Source organism: Accipiter gentilis, unplaced genomic scaffold (assembly GCF_929443795.1).
Source record: "Accipiter gentilis unplaced genomic scaffold, bAccGen1.1, whole genome shotgun sequence".
NCBI lineage: Eukaryota > Metazoa > Chordata > Aves > Accipitriformes > Accipitridae > Astur > Astur gentilis.
This window is the reverse complement of record NW_026060847.1, coordinates 657926-664432: the sequence shown is the minus strand read 5'-3', so window position 1 is coordinate 664432 and position 6507 is coordinate 657926. Positions and strand designations below refer to the sequence as shown.

The 6507-nt window shown below is 50.7% G+C and overlaps 1 pseudogene; it reads right to left on the bottom strand.

Moving 5' to 3' along the window:
* Positions 1-4194: 4194 nt before the first annotated feature.
* LOC126036939 (olfactory receptor 14J1-like) lies at positions 4195-6273 on the bottom strand (annotated as a pseudogene).
* Positions 6274-6507: the final 234 nt, after the last annotated feature.

Genomic DNA, 6507 nt, shown 5'->3' with positions numbered 1-6507 from the left:
TGAAAGCCCTAAATGTGTTTCACCAAGCAGGATGGCCAAGCCCTGGCCCCCATTCCCCTGGGAAGGGGAATCCTTTCCTTAATGGGATGCTTACAGCTCTTCCTGGGAGCAGTTTGATGGGGGGGGGGGCGGGGGGGTTGATGCCAAGTGAAGGACAGTGGGAGGACACCTCCCAGGCTGTTTTGGGGGTTGGTGAGGAGGGAACAAGGGCATAGGGCTGTAAGGAACCAGTGTCCTCGCATGGGCTTCTGCGGAAGACTGAGCAGCCACCATGGAGATGACAAGGACTTCAGTTGTGTTGGTGGGGAGGAGGGGGGCAGCCACAAAAAGGCCCTGTTTGCACCACAGAGAGTCCTACACTGTCCTATGCCTGTGCCAGTTTCCCTGCATATTTTAGCTGCCTCCCCCTGTTTCCCCACCTCACCCTGACCTTGGGATCTCCCAAGTAGAAGAACTTGGAGCAATGGAGAAACCTGAGCCGTGGGGAAAATGTGAGGGCAATGGACTTGAATAATTTTGTCATGGTTTCTTACAATCCAAATCTTTTTTACTTGGCATAAATTAAATTGATCTTCCCCAAGTCAACCCTTCTTTGCCTGTGACAGTAATTAGTAAGTGATCTCCCTGTCTTTATCATGACCCATGAGCTCTTCCATCTTATTTTCTCCCTTTGTACTTTTGAGTTGGAGGTGTGACTGGGCAGCTGGGTGGGTGTCTGGGTGTTGAGCAAGGCTAACCCACCACAGGACAGCAACCTCAGGACTGCTGTGTCCGGTATGGGGCTCCCCAGCACAAGGAAGACCCAGACAGACTGGAGAGAAAGTTGCAGAAGGCCAGAAGGATAGTTGGGGCCTGGAGCACATTTTGTACAAGGAGAGGCTGAGAAAGCTGGGGTTTGGAAGAATCCCTCAGAGCCAAACACTGGAGCAAGGATCCAAGCCAGTTGGAGAGATCTCTATCAGTGGAGATTTTCAAAATCTGTCGAGACAAGCACCTGATCTAGCCAGAGCTGCCTGAGAATGGGCTTGGCTGAGAGTCTGGCTGTGGCAAGAGCTATGGGACTTGATGTGTAATGAGTGTTGGTAGGAAACCGGTTCCCTTTGTATTAGTAACAGCAGTAGAGCTGAGTATCCTAGAGACCTGGAGGAAGACAGGGGTGACCATACAGTAAAAAGGTCCTTCCTCAGGGTTGGGCTGTATGGCTACTCACACTCTGGCTCTTCCGTGTTCCCATGATAGGTGATCCCCAACACTGACTGCACTTACCCCTTCTCTGCCCCCACCAGCCCCACGCCCCAGGACAGCATGACAGTCCTGGCCCTGGAGCTCCTCAGCCAGCTCTTGCACCTCTCCAGCCCTCTTCCCCTGGGCCAGCTGGGTTCCCGCTGCCTGCCCTGTGATTGCAGAGTCTTTCTTTCCCTGTGAATACCTGGAATGAACACTTTTGCGTGATTCCACCTGGGCAATCTCTCACTTTGTGGAGCTCTGGTCACACCCCAGGCACACGCTGCCCATGGAGATCCCCTGGATATCCAGGCAGCTACAGATTCCCCTCCTGGAAGATGGCTTCTGCCCTGTCACATGTGGGAATAGACTGGGTTTGTACCTCAGTGACCACTCATCTCCACTGTCACCAGGCACCAACAGGTGAGTTCTAAATCCACCCCACTAGCAGGTCACAAGATGTCAATGAGTTTTTTGCCCTTGAAACCATGGATCAATAGGCCTTTTTGGAGGTGCAGTATCTCGGACCTGTTCCTGACACACGGTTTGGAGAAACAGCCCTACCATCAGGCAGTGCACAGGGAAGATCCCTTTTTGTTACAGCAATTCTATGAGGGAGTCAGCTTGGACCCAGTGTTACAAAGACACATTTTTATATGGTCCTCCAGGTGAGACAGAGGAGGTTCATGTTTCACATTAAGTACGGGAAGTCCAAGTATAGCTCTATGAACATGAAACCCCAAAGAGCAATAACAACAATGATAATAAAAGAAAGCATGGGCCTAATATGGGAGTCACTTGTGGAAAAAGACTGGAAGTTTACCGGTGTTGAAAAATGCCTGTGAAATCACTTTCCTCAGGGCATTTTTCAGCTCCCTATTCCTCATGCTATAGAAGCGAGGGTTCACAACTGGAGGCACCAGCGAGTACAGCACTGCCACCACCACATCCAGGGATAGGGGAGCAGATGGAGGGGGGCTTCACATAGGCAATCATGCCAGTACTGACATACATGGAGACCACTCAGCCCACAAGACAGCAGCCCTAGCCAAGAGAACAAGGACCTCATTTCTGGGTCCCAGTCCTACCAATGCCCTTGGCTTTCCCCACCACAGGCTGACCTATACTGTCCTATGTCAGTGATCATTTTTCTGCAGATTGTAACTCTCCCCCCGCTTCCCCAATTCTCTCTGAGCCCATGATATCCCAAGGTTTACTGAAAACTCTCTGTCCTCACTGTTCTTCAAACCTAAAGCTGTAGTTTTCTGAGGCAATATTTCTAAGTTCCCTGCAACCCATCTGGCTTCTTTCAAAGCCTTGTTTATGTTCCTCTAGCATCCAAGTTGTGCTCCTCTAGCCCCAGGCTCGATTGAACTCTTACGTGCACGGGTCTCTCCCTGCACTACCATGTGTCTCACAAACCTTTCCCTCTTCACCTGCAGTGATGAAACTCAATCCCAGGGGGTCTGTGCATCCTCCACTCTCATAGATGTTTCCTGAGGTCCATCCAAGTATGAGAAGTGAAGCAGGAAAAGAGCAAGAGCAGCTCTTTTGGTATGATAGCCACCCTCAGCAGCAGGCCTTCTCCATTTTCTAGGCATGCACACAACATGGAAAAAATCTCTTCCATCCCTGACTTGTGGAAGAGGGGTCTTCCTTCCTGACATCTTCCCAGGACACACCTCCTCCTCTTCCCCATCCACAGACATCCACTGCTTTCCATTTCTAGCCTCAGAGAGGGTTTCAGGATTTGCTAAAGCCATCAGCCACCTCCTTGTTTCTCACTGACATCCCTCAACCCTCTCTCTGAGCCCTACACATGGCCAATCGATCAGTGCTGCTCAGAGCTACTGACCCTTCAGAAGAGGCCTTGAGATTCCTGCATATTCCTGGTGTTTACTAACTATCTTCCTGGCTCTCTCCAGAGCTCATGGCAAACATTGTTGTCTACAACGGAGCCTTTATGACCATCTTTTATGAAATCATTGTCTTTTTAAGATCTTCTCTGCAGAAAGAGTAGCCACAGAAAAGCACCAAACACACCAAAACAGAGTCTGAGTGAAGTGCCAGTAAGAAGCAGCTGAACAACACCCAAGGCTCTGGCTTCCTGGCAAGGAGTGTCTCCTGGTTGTCACCTTTTCTCATGACTGGAGCAGGAAAACTGTCCATCCCATGGAGCTCTGCAGTAGGAAGATGGAGCTGTACATAGCGTGAGGCGATACAAGTGACATCAGCAGGTAGAAAAGACTCCTGTAGGAAAGACGTTTTGAAGGAGCACCCTGACTTTGCCCAGACAAAAAAGAGACCAGGCAGTGTGCTGACATGATGGGGAGAAGTGTCCTGTGTAAAAAAGTGTGGATGAGAGAAGGTGGGATAGATTTGGTTTGCAAAGATTTTTAGGTAGTAGTTTCCGTGTCTTAACAGCCTGAGGTTTGGAACCAAGGAAAAATATGGAAGCTCTCAAGGACATTTTGGAATTGGTGGAACTATCACTAATAGTAGTAATAGGACAGTGCTGAAAAGGAACTCCTTTGTATTCTCAATGATGAACTAAAGCTATTTAATTTTCTTTTTATTTAACAAAATAGCTATGAGTTCTCAGTAATTAACCTCTGGTATACAATCCTTAGAACAAGTGTCCATGATGGCATCTCCTGGCAGCTGCTTCATGGCCACTACCAACACGCTGTCCCTGTGATAGCCCAGCCCCACTGACCATACATGGTCCCATTGCCCTACTGTGCAGGCACAGCATGTAAAAGGGCACAATAAGAGGTGGGGACCGTCCCCTCATTGTGATCCCAATAGCAGCATTCAGATCACGATTCCCCCATGCCCCTGCTACTTTTGAAGCTTCCCAAGCACCCGAACCCTGCCCTGCCGCAGCCTTTTCTCTTGTGGGGCTTTGCAGACAGCTCTGCTCCAGGGACTGCCAGGGTGTGGGGAAGGAGAGAAGCTGGGCAGGGCTGTCTATTCCCAAAACCAGCTCATGGCCCAGCAGGAAGATGTAGATGGTCTCACAGCAAAACACACCTGTAAACCTAGGGTGACCAGCAAGTGCTGGAAATGACCAAAAAGAGACACTGGAGGTCACAAAGACCCCGAGCCAACTTCCCTGTCTGTCCATAATGCCAACGGCACAGACCGGCCTCCTGTCCTCTGTACCTTCATGTCTTCCATGCTTGCCACAAGCCCTGGCTCTGAAAGACAAAACCCTGGTGTGAATCCTTGCCCTGCATGGTCACACACTACAAGCTATACACTGATATTTTTCTCTCCTGGGCACTTTCCAGCCCAGCACAACTCCCCGTAAACTCTTCCCACTTCCCTTCACCTCCCTCCACCTCCCCTGCCCTCTCCCCAGTGCAGCCCAGTCTGCCATGGCCCCACAGCAGTGCCCACCACAGGGTACGGCAGAGCTCTGGGCACTCACCCCACAGCCCCAGACCCTCTGAAGGGCAAGGCAGCTCCTTGGGGGTGGAGACGGCTGAGCCCCAGGGCTGGGGGACAGGTGTGGCACAAGGCCTGAGGAGATCCCCTTGTATGATGGAAATGCTGCTATGGAGGCCAGCTCTGTCACACAAGTGCCCATTGCCTGTCCTTGCCTGCGGTCACAGGTCTGACACACGGCAGGACTCTAACCAAGCTTGAAGAGCACTCAGGCATTACACCAACCAAAGGGTTCAGAAGGAAAGAATGGAAGTGGGAAGAAAGCAGCTCGGGAAAGACCAAGCGCTGGTGCTCCCTGGCAGTGCTGCTGTGCCAAGACTCTTTTCTTCTTCCCCTCTGCACACAGGCACTGCTCCCTGCAGCTGCAGAGAAGGTCTTACAGGAAGGATATCAGAAAAAAAATACACTGCAGGGCGCTTTATTTTTTTTAAACACAAAGAAGAGCAGAGGTCATTTGCACAGCCTCCAGGGCACACAGAACCTGGACAGACTGTGAATTAGAAACAGGAGGAATAAAGAAATTCTTTGTGGAAAGCATTCAGATAAGTAAAACAAAGTGAAACAGAAGGAGTAAACCCACACCCAAAATCACCATAAGAAGACTAGCAAAACACAGGCTGGGTCTGTAATGAGATATAAGTACTATGCAGAAGACAAGAGGAAGTTTATTACTTCTAAGAAGCATCCAGTCATTAGTTTTCTCGGGGCATCCTTGATCTCATGCTTTCTCATGCTGTAGATGAGGGGGTTCACAGCTAGAGGCACCACCGAGTACAGAACTGCCAGCACCAGGTCCAGGGATGGGGAGGAGATGGAGGGGGGCTTCAGGTAGGCAAAACTACCAGTGCTTATAAACAAGGAGACCACAGCCAGGTGGGGGAGACATGTGGAAAAGCCTTTGTGCTGTCCCTGCTTGGAGGGAACCCTCAGCACAGCCCTGAGGATCTGAACATAGGACAGCAAAATGGAAACAAAACACCCAAGGACTAAACAGGCACTAACCACAAGTACCCCAACTTCCCTGAGGTAGGCATCTGAGCAGGCGAGCTTGAGGATCTCAGGGATTTCACAGAAGAACTGGTCCACAGCATTGCCTTGGCAGAGGGGTAGTGAAAATGTACTGGCAGTGTGTAGCACAGCATTGAGGAACCCACAGCCCCAGGCAGTTGCTGCCATGTGGACACAAGCTCTGCTGCCCAGGAGGGTCCTGTAGTGCAGGGGTTTGCAGATGGCAATGTAGCAGTCATAGGCCATGATAGTGAGAAGGAAATACTCTGCTGAGATCAAAAAGAGAAACAGAAATGCCTGGGCAGCACATGCTGGGTAGGAGATGGCCCTGATGTCCCAGAGGGAATTGGCTATGGCTTTTGGAACAGTGGTGGAGATGGAGCCAAGGTCAAGGAGGGATAGGCTGAGGAGGAAGAAGTACATGGGTGTGTGGACGTGGGGATGACAGGCTACGGTGGTGATGACGAGGCCATTTCCCAGGAGGGCAGCCAGGTAGATGCCCAGCAAGAGCCAGAAGTACAAGAGCTGCAGCTCCCGCGTGTCTGCAAATGTCAGGAGAAGGAACAGGGTGATGCAGCTGCCATTGGACATTTTCTTCCTCTGGGAATAAGGCGCTGTCATAGTAGAAAAAAGAGAGTGAAGAGTCAGGTCATTATTCTCAGAGCAATATCAAAGCCATTTCCCTTAGACCCTCCCACTCTCTCACACACAGACCCTTTTCCTTTTCTAGGAGAACTTCCTTCAGGTCTGTGGCTGGAGCCCAAATTGGTGCTGACTGAGCGTGCAATGAAGAGCAGAGCCTCTGCCCATGGGCTCTTGGAAAGT